Raw genomic sequence first — 18,988 nt, forward strand, 5'->3', positions numbered from 1 at the left:
GGTTCGGATCCCGGTCCAGCACAAACTTTTAATTTTCCCCACTGATGTAACTCGACGCCCACTAGCAGCTAAATGTCAGCAATTCCTTTGTGTCTCGATTCGTACTGGTTGCAGGATCAAAAAAGGTGTCTGTTCTCTTGGACACGTGAATTTTGCAGTAACTTTCATTTTCGAGTTGGAGAGGAAAAAGTACTGCGAGAACAGAAATTATAAGCCCTGCGGACGGGAGTTGACTGTTTAGACACGGGTTTCGTACCGTTCGGCCACAGTCGGTGAGGCTTTCCTCGTGAAATGTATCTCTGATAGTGGATGACATTTCACTGTGACAGGTACCGCAGCTGTATACATTTTAAGAAATCGTTATTTGCACAGTCTCAGGTGTATGACATAAATGATTGAGGACTAGCTTTGATCAAATATAAGAGAAAGGAAAGAAAAATAAAAAAACTGTCCTGAGCGGGATACGGGTCCATTTGACCAAAATTTTCAGAGTAACTGTAGGCCATAACTCGACTATTGCGGACCTACAGCAGATTGGTATGAGTGCACGGAAATGTGTGTGATTTTAAACTGACTTGCCCCCAGATAGCTACCTGTTATGCTAAAGAGCATAGTTACAAAACACAAAGGAAGGACTAGATAGGTTGAGGACAAAGGGCACTAGGAATGGGAAATGGCAGTTGGTAAGAAGGCAGCTAGGAGGAGTAGATATTCGGACAGTTGTCGTATAACAGATAGATTTTACCAACTGTCTGTGTTTAGTGGAGTGTCTCTTGCAGCCTCTTGTAACTGTAGGTGTAGGAAACATGCAGAAGTCCTCAGCAGCTAGAGAACCTGAGTCAGTTGCAAATTCTAGCAGCAGAACCTTCTTCTTCCTGTTAGATAATTCACACGGCAGAGGTATGAACCCGCAGTTGCAGGAAGTGTCGGAGAGAGAGTAACAGGTCACCGGCATTGTGAAGCCTAGTGCAGGATTGGCTCAGGTGACCGTTAATGTAGAGGAGTTACGTAGGAATTTTACAAAAGAGGATCACATCGTGATTGTGAGTGGCGCTGGGAATAGTATCGATAGGGTGAGGGAGTGTGATGCAGGTGGTGACCTGGTAGAGATAGCTACTCAAACTGGTGGCACTAACATGCACTTCGTGCAACCGTTTCAGCGTCACGACTGGCCTCGTCGTAGTGTTGCCGTTGGGTGTGTTAACGTGGGGCTGGAGAAGGCACTGATGGAGGAGGACACAGACTCGACTGGCAGCACTGCCATGTGATCCATCAGTAGATCGGATGTCACTAGGCATGGTCTGCACCTCAATAGGTATGGAGAGGGGAGGCTGCCAAAGCTTATAGGTAACAGTGTAGTGGGTGGTGGTGGGATCACTCGTGGAAAAATTCCTGTAGTAATTGGTGTTAGAGCTGCATCTTTTTTAGATTGAAGTCAGCTGATAGGTGTTGTTGTTGTTGTGGTCTTCAGTCCTGAGACTGGTTTGATGCAGCTCTCCATGCTACACTATCCTGTGCAAGCTTCTTCATCTCCCAGTACTTACTGTAGCCTACATCCTTCTGAATCTGCTTAGTGTATTCATCTCTTGGTCTCCCTCTATGATTTTTACCCTCCATGCTACCCTCCAATACTAAATTAGTGATCCCTTGATGCCTCAGAACATGCCCTTCCAACCGATCCCTTCTTCTTGTCAAGTTGTGCCACAAGCTCCTCTTCTCCAGAATTCTGTTCAATACCTCCTCATTAGTTATGTGATCTACCCATCTAATCTTCAGGATTCTTCTGTAGCACCATATTTCGAAAGCTTCTATTCTCTTCTTGTCTAAACTATTTATAGTCCATGTTTCACTTCCATACATGGCTACACTCCATACAAATACTTTCAGAAACGACTTCCTGACACTTAAATCTATACTCGATGTTAACAAATTTCTCTTCTTCAGAAATACTTTCCTTGCCATTGCCAGTCTACATTTTATATCCTCTCTACTTCGACCATCATCAGTTATTTTGCTCCTCAAGTAGCAAAATTCCTTTACTACTTTAAGTGTCTCATTTCCTAATCAAATACCCTCAGCATCATCCGACATAATTCGACTACATTCCATTATCCTCGTTTTGCTTTTGTTGATGTTCATCTTGTAGCCACCTTTCAAGACACCATCCATTCCGTTCAACTGCTCTTCCAAGTCCTTTGCTGTCTCTGACAGAATTACAATGTCATCGGCGAACCTCAAAGTTTTTATTTCTTCTCCGTGGATTTTAATACCTACTCCGAATTTTTCTTTTGTTTCCTTCACTGCTTGCTCAATATACAGATTGAATAAAGTCAGGAAGAGGCTACAACCCTGTCTCACTCCCTTCCCAACCACTGCTTCCCTTTCATGTCCCTCAACTCTTATAACTGCCATCTGGTTCCTGTACAAATTGTAAATAGCCTTTCGCTCTCTGTATTTTAACCCTGCCACCTTCAGAATTTGAAAGGGAGTATTCCAGTCAACATTGTCAAAAGCTTTCTCTAAGTCTACAAATGGTAGAAACATAGGTTTGCCTTTCCTTAATCTATCTTCTAAGATAAGTCGTAATGTCATTATTGCCTCACGTGTTCCAACATTTCTACGGAACGGATGGGTTAAACATCATCATCAGTTATCTGCTATATTAGCAGGTCCTTTGCCTCTCCATTTTCTGCGATCCATTGCTTCCTTCTTAAGGCTGCTGTATGTTGTACCGTCCATCATGTCATCCAGTATCTGGAATCTCTTCCTTCCTCGCTTCCTTTTCCCTTCTACATAACCTTCTAAAACTGTTTTTATCAGTCCGTCATTCTTTCTTAATATATGCCCAATCCAATTTCTTTTTCTTCTCTTTATTACATCTAGTAACTGCCTTTTCTCTCCCACTCTTCTCAGTACCTCTTCATTTTTTACTCTGTCCATCCCCTTATTCCTTCCATCTTCCGCCATGTCCAGATCTCAAAAGCCTCCAGCCTTTCTCTGTCTTTTTTCCTCATAGTCCATGTTTCAGCGCCATATAGAAGAACACTCCATACAAGACATTTTATGAGTCTCTTTCTGAGTTCCCTGTCCATACCGCTGCAGAAGATTCTCCTTTTCTTATAAAACGCCTCTTTTGCCATTGCTATCCTTGTTTTAATTTCTTTTGTTAAACAAAAGGTTTCAAACGGTAGGCATCCTTTTTTATTTAACTAAGGCATTTGATTGTGTTGTTCAAAGAATATTGCTGCAGAAGTTGACCATTATGGAATACAGGGGGTAGCTCACAATTGGTTCACCTCTCATTTTAACAATACAGCAAAACATCATGATCCACAGTGTTGAGAATGTGTACAATGTGGGGTCTGAGGGGTGCGGGGGGGGGGGGGGGGGGGGGGTGCACCAGCGATCAGTGCTGGGGCCACTCCTGTTCCTTATTTATATAAATGATATGCCTCCAAGTATTACAGGTGATTCTAAAATATTTCTGTTCACTGATGACACCAGCTTGGTAGTAAAAGATGTGTGCAACATTGGCTCTGTTTCAGATAATGCAGTTCATGACATAAGTTCACAGCTTGTAGAAAAGAAACTAATGCTAAATTACAGTAAGACTCGGTCTTTACAGTATCTAACAGACAATTCAACAAAACCTGACATTTTAATTTCACTGAATGGGCATGTGATTATTTAAATTGAACAGATCAAATTTCTAGGTGTTTAGGTAGATAGTAAACTATTCAGGATCTTGTCTAAAGACTTAATGGTGCCATTTGTGCTATTTAAATGGTATCTGAAATAGGTGATAGTTTGATACAAAAAGTCATTTACTTTGCTTATTTTTATTTTCTTATGACATTTTGTATTATATTATGGGGGAACTCTTCCCATTCTCTAAGGATATTTGTGGCTGAGAAACAGGCAGTTCGGGCAATAACTGAATCTATTGTCGACCCTTGTTCATTAGTCTGGACATTCTGAAATTGGCCTATAAATATATGTATTCTTTACTGTCATTTATTGTTAACAATATCAGCTTATTCCCAAGAATTAGCAGCTTTCACTCAGTTAATACTAGACAAAAGTCCAATCTCCATTTGGGTCGCACTTCGTTGGCTCTTGTGCAGAAAGGGGTGCATCCATTTTCAATAAGCTACCACAAGAATTCAAATGTCTTAGCAGTAATCCACACTCTTTCAAATAGAAACTGAAGAGCTTCCTCATGAGCCACTTGTCATGTTCTGTCAAGCAGTTCCTAGAAAAAATAAGCCGATTCCTGTGTTATATTGTTGATTTTGTTTACATAAACTTATGGCTTGTCTTTTTTGGGTTCATAAACATTTTATTTTATCTGTCAATACTTTTATGCTGTAATTTCATGTACTGACCAGTCCCATGACCTTAAAGATTTGTTCCTCAATTTGGTCCTACAAAACTAGTTGCTTAAAATAAAAAAATTAAAAAAAAAGTTCCTGAAGATTATGATTCCTGCTGACCAGTCAAATGTAGGCAAACTTTAAATTACTGCCTGTGGGTAGTTATGTTTGTTGCAAATTTTCTGTGGTGTCTACTGGGCGATGCACGACTGTGCTAATTATAGCATACTGTCATTAATTTATTAAGATGGTAATTTATGTTGGAGAAATGGAACTACACTAAGATAGTAGACATGTAGTACCACAAGATTTGATGTTGTTAACAGTGAAATCTAAGGGCTAGCTAATGTGGAAAGACACTGAATTAACTGTTATTGTAACAAGTGGAGTAGCACCTTATTCTGACAAAAGCACACTGGTAGACACACACAGACTGATTCCCTTCCTGGAGGAGGTTTTGTATGCTCATTGCTGACTCTCCTTAATTTTGTGGCCATAGCTTATCATAATTGCCCTTCTGACCTCTGATTATTTCGAAAATTTTGCTCAGTTTGATGTTGCTTATGCTGCTCTGGCATTATCTTCAGTTTTTTTGCCTCCCTGTTTATTGATCCTATTAATATCTGAGTGTTCACAGTTGGTGATGAGTCAGGTATATGTGAAACAAATTGAAATTCAGTCTTTGATATCTTTGAAGCTATTATACTTACAATTCCCTTATTTTTAAGTATTCTGAAATTCTACCTGCCCCAAATTGGCTAGTGTATTGTGACCTGTGACTTGGATATTTCCTAAAAACTATTTTATCTTCGCATGGCACTCAGTTAGAATATCAAAGTCGTCAAAACTGGTGAGCAGTTTGCAAGCAGGTCATTTAAATTTTGTCTCTCTGATTTTTTTCTCTAATAAAGACAAGATAATCTGACACAACTTTAACTATGTATTTAATTGTGTTTTAAAGGGGTCGAGGGCTGAAAAGATTGAGAAAGCTGGACATATGGTGTGGACCTGGCTTGGACAATGAGACAATAATTGCCATCAGCCGTGGGCTCCCTGCTTTGCGGAACTCTCTGTCTGTGATGCAAAGGTGCTCTCGGCTGCTGCCTTCTCTGAGATCTACCGCCTGGAACAGCTTGAAATGTAAGCACTGCTACTGACTTTGTAGTGTAGTTCAAACAAAATAACTGGCTAGGTGATGAAACTGTAACTGGTAAAGGAGTTGAGAACTGTATGAGTAATTCATAAATGTGATGATTGAAAATGTGTTAAAAATCATAAGTGCAGCCATTAAATGAAAACACATTGGGGGACATTAAAATTGCAACAGTACACAACTGGAACATGAGGAACATCAAATTTGCTTGAAGGGTACTGAATGTTTGGATACGCAAACAACTGGCATTTCAGTGTAACCCCACAGAGTAAGTAGAAGTAAATCCACTACCTTCTGTATGTGAGGAAAGATTACACAGTGGATTTCACATTCAGAAATCACATTAGATGTTGTTTGTGAAAAGGTTGCATTATACCTCGTGTAAGATGGAGAAATGTCTGTCGGCACATGTCAGGATATGAGAGCAGCACGGTTGTGGCCTGTAGAGACTGTTGTTTATCAATGAATGATGTTACTGCTTACATCAGTCGAGATCCGACAACTCTACTGCAAATATGGAACCGATGTATACTTGCACCAAGAATGATCAAAAGTACTGTTTGTTAACAAAACCAAAACTCAATTATAATGTCCTCGGACAAATATCCACACGACTATATGCACATGTCAAAGAAAGTTTTGCATCACCCTGGTTCCCAGAACTCTTGAAGATAGACATTGACTGTGGATATTGTATCACAGACACAGTCCCTTTGACTGTTGAGAGGTGTCACTAAACCTGCCCAAAGGTGTAAACAATCCTGCATGAGCAGCACATATTAGATGCGAGGGGGTCCGATAGCCAATCAGTTCCAGTCATCTACCAGGAAGTAAAAGGTACACGGCTTGTGTTGTCTGTATTTCAATCGTGCCTAGACAGTCATGGTCGCAGTTTGATCACATCCCCAGTGTTACTTTGTGCCAGGAAGGGCTTTCAACAAGGGAAGTGTCCAAGCATCACGGATTGAACCAAAGAGATGTTGTTCAGATGTGGACAAGATACAGAGAGACAGGATCTGTCGATGACATGCCTTGCTCAGGCCGTCCAGTGGATGACCGCTATCTACGGATTAAGCCTCACAGGAACCCTGATAGCACTGCCACCGTGTTGAATAATGCTTTTCGTGCAGCCACAGGACGTCATTTTGTGACTCAACTGCACGCAGTAGTCTGCATGATGTGCAACTTCACTCCTGATGCCCGTGGTGAGGTCCATCTTTGCAACCGTGACACCATGCAGAGTGGTACAGATGGGCCCAACAACATGCCGAATGTACAGCAGTCCGGACCACTACGTCTGAAGGTCTCGCTGTATGGTGGTACAACGTGCAATGTGTGGTTTTCACGAGCAATAAACATCATTTCCGCCCTTTTTATGTTGATCTCTATTCCAATTTTCTGTCTTGGAACCGAAGTGATGCAAAACTCTTTTTTGATGTGTGTATAACAGAAATGTCTCTGCTGTGGACATCGTGTGTTATGTTCCTACACGATGAATCCTAGAGTTGCAGTAGGAGGCGGCGTGAAGTGTGGGGACGTTGTTGTTGCTGCTGGCATGCAACAGCTGATGTGCTGCCGGTGAAGATCGGGACAAACTGGGCTGAGTTGCCAGCGTGGAGTGCTGAGATGGAACTGCCAGTACTGCCGAATGGTGGCATTGCATCTGATCTGCTGGTACTGTCCGCTCCATAGCATGTAAATGACTTTGTATGGTTTTGTAATGGCTTAAATAGTCGGAGCAGACGAGTATTTGCATGACGCTGCAAGGCAGCGTGACTAGGCGTAGCGAAATAGTGTTGTGCTGATAGTGTTCTCTGCTGTAACAGGCAGACTTACAAAAGAACATTCCAAAATCAAGATAGGAGACGAGGTACTGGCAGAAGTAAAGCTTTGAGGACGGGGCGTGAGTCGTGCTTGGGTAGCTCAGGTGGTAGAGCACTTGCCCACGAAAGGCAAAGGTCCCGAGTTCGAGTCTCAGTCTGGCACACAGTTTTAATCTGCCAGGAAGTTTCATATCAGCGCACACTCCACTGAAGAGTGAAAATCTCACACTGGAAACATTCCCCAGGCTGTGGCAAAGCCATGTCTCCACAATATCCTTTCTTTCAGGAGTGCTAGCTCTGTAAGGTTTGCAGGAGAACTTCTGTAAAGTTTGGAAGGTGGAAGACGAGGTACTGCCAGAAGTAAAGCTGTGAGGACGGGGTGTGAGTCGTGCTTGGGTAGCTCAGTCGGTAGAGCACTTGCCCGCGAAAGGCTAAGGTCCTGATTTCGAGTCTCGGTCTGGCACATAGTTTTAATCTGCCAGGAAGTTTCAACATTCCCAAATGTCAATAAACGATCTCGATGAAACTTGGCGGGTGTGTTGAGGAGCCAAATAGTACAGTATATATATTTTTTGTTGGTACCTAATTTCACTATTAAGGGATAAAACACACCCTGAAAGACAATTTGGCAGTTTAGGTTTAGAAGGAATATCTTCAAGACAATATATAAAAAATGTTTTTCGTATGAAACGTCATGTGTAATTAATATTCTTGAAAACTGTGTAATCAGCTTCTGTAATAATTTGAAATTTTGCAAAATGCTGCCTACTGCAGTTCTATTGTGTTGTTTCTCAGGTGGAGACTGACATCATAATCATTCAGCAGATGTAAATCAGAAAGTCTTCTCACAAAAACTTCCAACATCGCCAACTGTATACTTCCCACAGCTGTACCTGTGCTGTCGATCCCTTTGGTATCACTAGGTGAGGGTGAACGAGTTCTTTGTCTTCAGGTACGATGCTCTATATGGTTCTTTCACACTGACCACTGCAATAATCTAACAACAATACAGATATTCTCCCTCACTGGGAAAGAAAACAGCTTTCAAATATCTTTCGACTTGGTCGGGTGTTTGTTTGGTGACATTTTGATGGTATGACAAGGACATTTGTGGCTTCAAAAAGAAATTCTCAAGTTCTCGGACCAAACTCACCATTGTTTTCTCTTACAACTATGAAAAGGCAGCTGGTCAATGTGATAAAACCATTTAGAGCATTGTACATGAGGAGAAGGAACTTGTTCGTAAGGCGATCCCAATAGGCTCGATGGCACAGGTACAGCCGTGGGACGTATACAGCTTTTGATTTTGGAAGTGGTGTCAATCTTCACTTGTGAAATAATGAAATCGAGCTGCAGTCACTAGCACTAAACAACCAATTCTCTTCGCCAAGACTTATAGATATATTGAAATATGCCTGATCCACAACAGAATATTTTGAGTACCATCTGTGACAATTTGGAATCCTGCTGAATTTTGTTTTATATTGTCTTCTCTGTTGCGTATATTACATGAAGAAATTTCATTCATTTTATGTGCATGCTGTAAGAAAACATGTTTCAAGAATTTCTTTACAAATTATCATCGTCATTATTTTCTACAATAATAAGTAGTTACTTATTATTTTCAATTAACAAAATACACACATGTGAAATGCTAAACGAAGAAAGAAAAGGAACAAGAATGTAAAATAACAACTGAAGAAATAAAAAAAATATAAGTGAAATGAATAATTTGAATTGTAATGAAAGTTTATATATCTTACAAAGTAAAATCCAGGATGGAATGTAACAATACCAGAGAAGGAAAGTTGCGGAGATGAAGAGTCGCGATAGGCACAGTAAAAAGATTCACACCATCATAGCTTTTGGCCATGAAGGCCTTTGTCAGCAGTAGACACACATACACATACACACACGCACACAAACACTCACACAAACACAACTTGCGCACACGTCTGCAGTCTCAGAGAGCTGAAACTACACTTTTACATATCTTAATCTACGTTGAAAATACTCTTACAGCACACATTGTGTACAGCTTCTTTTCAAAAAATTGTATTTCAGAAACCAGCTTTATTGCATAGGGAAGCTTGAAAGCTTCTTTAATTTACGTTATACAAACATTTTCATTTCTCGAAATTAATTTGATTTGATTTGATTTATTATTGGTCCAGTTTTATCTTACATCACAAATTGTGCAATTAATATTGGACAGGTCAAAGATAAGTTACAATAATACATAGTATTAGCAAAATAGTAGGCAAATTAAAAATAAGTACTTATTACAATTAATTTTGTTACATATTTAGAAATTCTCTGGCAGAATAGAAACAGTGCTTTATTAGAAATGCCTATAGTTTAGCTTTAAATATTGGATGAGTAGCATTTTTTATTTCCTCTGGTATCTTATTGTGTAGTATTACACCAATGTTAATTATGCTCCTCTGATAGGTGGTTGTTCTGTGATATTTTTGATGTATATATGATTTCCCTCTGGTTCTATGGTTGTGTACATTTTTGTTCTGCAGCAGTTTATCTTTTTCACTATGGACTACCACCTGAAAACAGGCAGTTTCATAAATGAATAAACTTGGAACATTTAGAACACCAAGCTCTGTAAAATGGGGTTTACAGGACTCCATCTTTTTAAGGCCACAAATTATTCTTAAAGCTCTTTTTTGCATTCTAAAAACCTTTACACTGTGAGTTGAGTATCCCCAGAAAATGATCCCATATCTGATTAGTGAGCGGAACTGTGCATAGTATCCCTGCAGTACTGTTGTTTTGCTTGTTGTAGCCTTTAAAATTCTTAGGCCATAGCATACAGATGATAGATTTCTACACAAGTTATTTATATGTGTGTCCCATTTTAAGTCTTGCTGAACCCTAAGACCCAAGAATTTTTTGACACTTACATTTTCTAGGGGATCATTTTTTAATTGGGCTTGAATAGACATTTGATTACTTCGAGGAATTAAATGAAAATCGACACACACAGTTTTTTCAGTATTTATAATGAGTTTGTTTTTTTGTGAACAACTCAGGAAGTCTTTTCATATAACTTTCTGCTGTGGACCACAAAGTTTGTGGACTGGATCCAGTGAGCAATATGCTGGTGTCATCGGCAAACAGGATAGTTTTTGTGGAACTCATATATTCGACTAAGTCATCCACATAAATCGAGAAGAGTAGTGCCCTAAGATTGAGCCCTGTGGTACACCATATTTTATTGGTAATTCGCTAGATAGAAAGGAGTTCTTTCTTGTTTTATTCATTTTGTTGAATTCATACTGAAGTGATACTTTCTACCTGTAGTTTTTTAGGTATGGACACAACCAGCTATGTGCTATACCTCTTACTCCTCGTCTTTCTAATTTTTCAAGCAGAATGTTATGGTCCAGGATTCAAAGGCTTTTGATAGATCTAGAAAAATACCTGCAGCTAATTTATGTTGATCAAGGGATTTTAAAATGCAATCTAAGAATTCGAAAATTGCTGTCTGTGTAGATTTAGACTTTCTAAAACCATGTTGTTGTATTTTAAGAGGTGCATATTTATTTATAAAACTTAAAAGTCTGTCATAGAAGAGTTTTTCTAGAATTTTTGAGAAGGAACTTAACTGTGACACGAGTCGGTAGTTCGATATTTTATCAGAAGAACCTTTTTTAGCAGTGGTGAAACTTTTGCTATTTTAAAAATACCTGGAAATACACTAGTTTTTAAAGAGAGGTTGAAAATTTTTGCCAAGGGGTTTGCTATGTTGTGAGCACATGCTTTTAATATGAAATCAGGTACTTTATCATGACCACTTGGCGTTTTATTGCTTAATGATTTAATTTTGCTTATAATTTCATTGGGGTTCATTTCATAAACATACGTAGAAGCAGCCGAGATCACTGACTTGCCGGAGAAACTTGGGACCGGTCCTTGACAGTTTACTTGAATCAGGTCTTCAGCTAGTGAAGTGAAGTATTCATTGAATTTTTCCACAACTGAATATGTGTCTGTGACTTTTGAGCCTTCTAGTGTTAGTGATACATTCTTTTTCTTTGGCGCTGAATTACAACTTTCTTTCTTTGTAACTCTCCACGGGGATCTCATTTTGTTAGATGAGTTTCTTATCAAATTGTCATTCCACATAATTTTTGCCTCTTTGACTACTATACCATAGATTCTTTTGTAGGCTTTTGAATAATCTGCGAATTCTTGGCTTACTCTATATTTCTTACAACAGTAGTGCAGAAATCTGTTTCTCTCACTGGAAATTTTTATGCCTTTAGGTACCTGTTGCTTATTATTCTGAGGTTTTACTGTTTTTGCTACTTTTGGAAACGCTACATTAAAATAGAAAGATGCTCTGAAAACTCATGTACATGCTATTAACATTTTTTGAGTGGTGATGCTTTCCCAGTTTTCCTTCGTTCTAAACATAATAAGCCAAATTACCTTTCGGGGCATGTATCACCCCTTAAAAGTGAAACTGGGCACAGACAAAAAAATATGAATCACACTATTTTTCCCCTCTACACACCCACGTAGTTTCATCAAGGTTGTTTACTGACACTTGGGATTGTTCTCGGGACATTCACCCAGCAGCAGTAACCGGTGTGACCATTTCCACTGGCAACATGTAGCCAATCAGGTTTACAGAACGTGGTATCCAACACAAAACTTCTATTTCTTTGCACCCACACTGTGAGTATAATTGTAAAAAGGGAGAATAATCGGAGAAAGGAATATAGGTGGTTGGTACATAACTTCTCTGTAAACGGTTTAGTTATGGAGGTTACAGTTAAGTGATGAGTGACCTAAAAATTTTTTTCGTATGTCTGAGACGGACTTCCAGATGTTACTAAATATGAAAGCTCAGTACGACATACTGAGGGTTACAAATTTTTGAGAAGTTGTAACCCCTGCTTAATATCTTTATGTTAGATTACACTTTTAGCTACTGAATATTCGTACAGCTCTTTAATGTACATGCATAGCATTTCAATATCTAAAATTAGTGAAATAGACCCGAAAGTGTTGGTTTGTTTACATCCTGCAGGAATAGCAGTGAGTCATAGGCATGCCACTTCAATACGTTCAGCTCTTTTCTGCCTGATCTTCAAGAAGGGACATCTGCTAAATTCACGGAGCAATTGTGACCTCAGATTGTGAATTCTGCTGTCCAATTCTTTATCCAAAATACCAAATGGAGGTGCGAGTTGGCGAACTGCATCACGTTTGGCAATGTGGTTTTTGTAATCAGAGAATGTAGAATCCTACAACCAATGTCTTTCACGAAATTCTTCAATTAGTTTAATCAATATTATTTTTTGTCCAGTCTATCTTCACACACTGCTACCAGCTGATCGCCTGCACCCGAGACGTAACATGGGGAGCCTGCCTATGAACTGTGCAGGGATTTGTGCTGCGTTTTCAGTGAGCGAACGGATACGGGCACGCTTGCCAGGATAGAGTATTTCTTGGAATTCTAGCACTGATGTTTCAGGCACACGTTTAAGCGACAAATCTACTTGCTGAAGCTATTGTAGTGTGCCCTTCTCCTCGGGGTTCTGCCGTGAAAAATATAAAATAAAAAATCTGATTGGGTTTGGAATCTTGGTGGTTTCAGTTACGGATAAGGCGGACTTCGTATTATTGATTGAGATCGTGCTGTAATTTGACCGTGCATGGCAGACCGGGTCGGTAACACTACAAAAAGCGACTGTACGGAAATAGCATCAGAAACTAATTGAAATTTACCTTATAATCTTGTTAGACACCCAGTATTAATTACAATGTAGTCATCATGGCTGTCATCCTAATTTCACTTGTAGGACGACCTGTCTTTCACTTTTCTCCGTCTGTTGAAAACTTCTTCAAGTTGCCACTGTCATGATCAGTTTACAAATTTGATGATAACCCCCTCAAATCACTTTTAAAACAACCACACTTTGTAATGTAATTTTAATTTCCACCCAAAAGCACATTTAACACATCGCCGAAAAATACACGTCTTTCGTATCAAGACAAGAGAGAGAGTCCTCAATTAGTTCTTAAAAACAAAAACCTACGCAAAACTAAAAGGACGAACAAAATTATTTATAAAAATCGGTCGCTGGCGCAGCGCTCTTCTGCGTGTGCGATCGTAAATTATATCTTTGTATTGGCGGAGGCGCGGAAGTCAAAGTACCATTACAATGCCTCCTCTACTGACACGCTCCGCAAGCGAGCGTGGCAGTATAGAAAATTTACATAGATACATATATATGAGAAAATAAGAAATTTACATATTACAAAAAATATTTCTGAGCACAATGCTCTTTGCATATCAGTCTTTGTATACAGTCTTTTTGGTGTGTATCTTCTTTAGGAGTCGTAACATTAATGTCTTTGAATTGCAGCGTATTATCGTTGCTTAGCACAGCGTTTGAATTCAGTTCACATGATTCGTGTTTACAATGGAATTAATTCGAACAATAGATGTTTCTATTATATTGCTCCAATGTCTTTAAACGTAGTATCAGATTCTGAGTGTGTGTGTACTGCCTGGATCTCTTGCGTGTGACTTGAAGAAAATCCAAAGTTTGTTGAATGTGTCAACACGAAATTGTGATCTCCAGCAGTCAAATTTTGGTGGCGTCTACCGGGGTATAAATGGTCAATGAGGGCATAGGAAACACCTCACTGCCTAAGACAGGTGATGAGCTTGTCTTTTACACCAACCTGAAGACCTGCCGGCTTCCACTACACCATACACTTCAAGGTATATTGACACTACGTAAATATTGCTTGACCAGTGTTCCATCACGTTGGTTTCTTCTTTGCATTTTCAGTTCCATTTATATGAATCATGTGCTACATGCACAAGTCCTTTGCAGCTCATTAACATCTACTTAAAATACATTTCTTGATATAGTAAGTACATAAATATACAAATATTTACAATTAATCATTACATGAGATAGTTACATTGTTGTCATATAGCACATATACAGAATTAAATGAAAAATATAGTAAATTTTTACGTTACATTCAATATCATTGTGCTGACATGTGAATTACATTACATTCAGATTGAAATATACATTTTATTTATTTTATTTGTTAGCTCATTCTTTTTTTCTTTTCTTTCCTTTTTTTTCCCTTTCGTTACACTTGCAACATTTGAAGATAATTGTGGCAACTCGCTAGAATATTCAACTTAAAATTCATCTTGCCTCCCGGAATAAAATTTACACATATTTCAAGCTTCAAGACAGCCCTTTGTAGGAGGATAGGTTCATGGGATGATTGCTAACTACTTCATAAATACTAGTAAAGTCATCTCCTACAGTGGACTACACAAAATAAAATATGATAAATAAAATACATGTTAACTTAATATAATGTAAAAGTTCCTATACCTAATACCGTTTCTAAGTGTGGTATCCCCACTATTGCTGTTTCTAAGAGTGGTATTCCTCTATTACCATTTCTAAGAGAGGTGCCCCTCTAAATATCTTAGGATCCTAAAAGTATGTACATCAGTGTGGTAAGTACACACACACACACACACACACACACACACACACACACACACACACACACACACACACATATATATATATATATATATATAGAGAGAGAGAGAGAGAGAGAGTTCAAGTCACTCACTCATGTTCCTATAAAGTTTGTGTAGTTCATCTCCTTCCTTTCATGAGTATCAACCAATATAAATAAATGTTTTACTTAATAAATAAATAAATCTTCTTAGATAATTGCTGCTGCGTTCCATGCTGTATATCCATTCTGTATTTACCTTGTGGTACCTGTAAAATTCTATTCATAAATAAATATGTGTGTATGTCTCTCCATACTGTCAGATAATCACGAATTATATAATGTCAAATATTTCATCAACATGTATAAATTTTTCTAAGGGAGGGATGAGAGTATGAGCCGCAACACAGGACTGACGTTTTGTTTTCTCCTTATTCTCCTTTCTATTTAATGGTGCATTAGTTCAGTTCAGTAGATGAGCTTTAATTATGTCATTAGATGACTGCTAAATATGTTCTCTTAAATAATTCTTCCAATCTGAAGTGTCAAGCCTACATAACTCCAAAAATTTCATTACAAGTTCCCATTAGATTAGTGTTAAAGTGTTATAGATTTAAATCTACTGGTATATTTCCAACAGTGGCTGCTGTAAATAATTCTTTCCGCATAAATCTATACTTTCACCTTTAGTTATAAGAATATATAAGACATCACATAAGTTATTATCTCAGGCATACCAATCTTTCAATAAATAGTATTCTTTCCACTACTTTCATTCTGTATTCCATGAGTACATGTGATATAGCGTTCAAATCTAGTTTCTCCCCGCTCAACATATTCTCAATTACTCATAACATTCTCACCTATCCATTATTCATTCTTCACAAAATAACATATATTTATTCCTCAGCATTATATATATATATTCCTCTTATTCATCGTCATTTCCTTTTTTTACTTCAACAACAATAATAATAATAATAATAATAATACCCTTTTCTCATCTTATATTCCATTTACCTCTCTCCATATTACTATTTATCCTCTTACTAAACTAAAATTACATTCACTCATCTCATTCAGTCACATCACTCATATCAACATTACTATTATCACATGCCTCCTAAAGAAAATAATTCTGTTCAGTTCTCTGCCTCCTCTAATGTGTATATGCCTCCTCTAATGTGTATATGCCTCAATAGCAACTCCTCTTATAACCAAATATCTTATTAGCTATTGGATGGTTCACATTGCTTTCTAGACTTACCTGCATTCATTAGATTGTAAGTATCTGTATAACTTAAATGTAGGCTCATCATAACTGTATATCATATTAATTATCTTCTTCTCATTAGCTAACATTTTACTGTATGTATTTTTTCAAATGTCTGTGTGGATGTAGACCTCTGGGTTTATGTGTTAATGGATATTCTAATGAATAACAGCCAGGGTGTGGAATATTTGCAATTCGGTATGGTCCAGAGTATAAGATCTGCCATTTCCTGTTTAAATGTTTCACTTTTGTGGGTTTAGGATGTGTTCTTAGTAAAACTAACTGATCAACTTGAAATGTTTGTGCTTTCCTGACACCTCTGTCATATTTCTGCTTTCTTTCCTTAGCTTTGTCACATAATGTTGTGTAAGCTTGTCTTACCTTTTCTTCTAAACTAACATGATTTGTTGTTGCTGTAAATTTAGGTAGAGGGTCTGCCCATTAATTTCTTTCTGTTTTATCCATAATTAATTCAGTTGGTGTGTATCCAGTAGAAATGTGAGTTAAATTGTTCACTATTTGTTCAAATGGTGCTAGGTATTCTACCCATTTTGTGTGCTTCTCTGGTGTCCGTGTTCTCATAAACTGTCCAAATTCTCAAAATGTTCTTTCTACTGGGTTTCCTGCTGCGTGAAATCTTGAAATTAAAATATGTTTAACATTCTGTTCTTCAATAAAAGTCTTCCATTTTAAACTGGTAAAATATGCTGCTTTATCCGTGATCATAACTTCAGGTTTTCCTATTCTTACAAAATAATCTGTTAATAGACGTCTGGTAATAGCAGTGGTAGAAACTGAACATAAAGCATATAATTTTAAATACTTTGTGAAAACATCTAACACAGCAAGGATGTATTTTATTCCTCCACGTGCATGTGGATAGGGTCCTGCAATATCTAAAGGAATTAGCTGTAATGGCCTCTTAGGTATGATTTGGGTGCAATTCATTCATGCTTGTGTGATTAGAATATTTGGCTTTCTGACATATGATGCATTTCCTAATATTACTCAATACTCTTCGCCTTAAATTTGGAAAATAGCAATATTGTATAATCTTATCTGTACATTTCGTTACACCATAGTGTCCCCAAGTTCTGTGTGTAAATAAAATAAAATCATCAACATGAGCTTCAGGTAAGCAAACACACCAATGCTGTGATTCAGGGTTTCGTCGGTGAAATAATACTTCTTTGTGTAATGTGTAATATTTTTCAAGATGTGGGTCTGTTCCTGCACGTAATTTATTCTTTATCTGGATCCACCTGGTATCATTGTCCTGCAATATGGCTAACTTCCTGCACATGTTTTTGTAGTAAGGTGCAAATGTGCCATCATACATGAGTAAAATTTTGAAATCTGATGTTTGTTCTGTCACATCTGAAAATTCTTTTAGGCCTTGTGGCAAACAAGATAGAGCATCGGCTATATTGTTGGATTCTCCTTTTATATATATAATATCAAAATCATATTCTTGTAGTGATGCACACCAGCGTGCAAGACGTGAATGTAATAACTTGCATGATAGCAGGAAAGAAAGAGCTTGATGATCAGTATAAAGCTTAGTACGTTTTCCCCATAGAAAGTAGCGAAACTTGCGAAATGCCCATACTATGGCAAGTGTTTCGCGCTCAGTCACTGAATATGACTTTTCGCATTCAGTGAGCGTGGGGCTAGCAAAACTTATAGGTTTGATGACTGTTTGTTCATCTTCTACATGAATTTGGAATAAAAATGCTCCGAGCCCATAGGAACTTGCATCTGTTACTGGGCAAAAGTCTGACATCATGTCAGGATGACATAACAATGGTGCATTAACTAAAGCATTCTTAATCGCTTCAAAATCTGTCTGACAGAACTCTGTCCATTTCCAAATATTATTTCTTTTGAGTAAAGATAGAAGATGTGGACTGTTAAGAAGGTGGTAGGGTACAAATTTCCTGAAGAATGAAGATGGACCAAGAAAGGCTTTGAGTTGTTTACGATTCTGTGGGGATGGAAAATTCTTTATTGCATCAATTTTTCTTGATTCTGGATAAATGCCTTCAGTTGATATGATGTGACCAAGGAATTTGATTTCTCTCCTCCCTAATTTCGTCTTTGATAAATTGATAGTGACACCTGCGTCAGAAAATTTAGTCAGAAGTTGCTTCAAAAGATTTACATGTTCTTCCCAAGTAGTGGTGGCAATGACAATGTCGTCAACATAAACTGTGATTTGCGATAACTATTGTGGTCCAAGAACAGCATCTAAGGCTTCAATAAATACTCCAGCACTCACTCGTAGACCAAAGGGTAGAACACAAAATTGATAACTACGTCCCTCATTTACGACTGCTTTTATGGAGGTTCACCTGCCAAAATGATGAGCGGAGGTCGATATTGGTTAAATACTGTACATTATGAAATTTTAAAAGTTGTTCTTCCAAATTTATAGTTCGTGTGTTGATTGGGATTATAACTTTGTTAATTTCTCGTGTGTCCAGCACTAACCTTACACTGCCATCCTCTTTATTAACTGCTAGTATCGGATTGCAATATGGTGAATGTGACCTTTCAATGATACCCCAAGCGTGCATTTTTTCAATCTTTTTCAAAACTGCGGGTTTCTTTGACCAAGGAATATTATAATATGTTCTACAGTATGTTTTGTGTGGTTTAACATCCATCTCATAAGTATAGCCTCTAATAATTCCAGGTTTCTCCACAAATACCTCAGCAAATTGCTGCAAAACTTCAAGTAATTCAAGTTGTTGTTCCTTCGTAAGATATTCAGATTCTGTGCATTTCTCATATAAATCATTAGGTTTAATTCCCTGAGATACAGCTTCATTAAAAG

This window comes from Schistocerca americana, chromosome 10 (genome assembly GCF_021461395.2).
Source record: "Schistocerca americana isolate TAMUIC-IGC-003095 chromosome 10, iqSchAmer2.1, whole genome shotgun sequence".
In the NCBI taxonomy this organism is placed as follows: domain Eukaryota; kingdom Metazoa; phylum Arthropoda; class Insecta; order Orthoptera; family Acrididae; genus Schistocerca; species Schistocerca americana.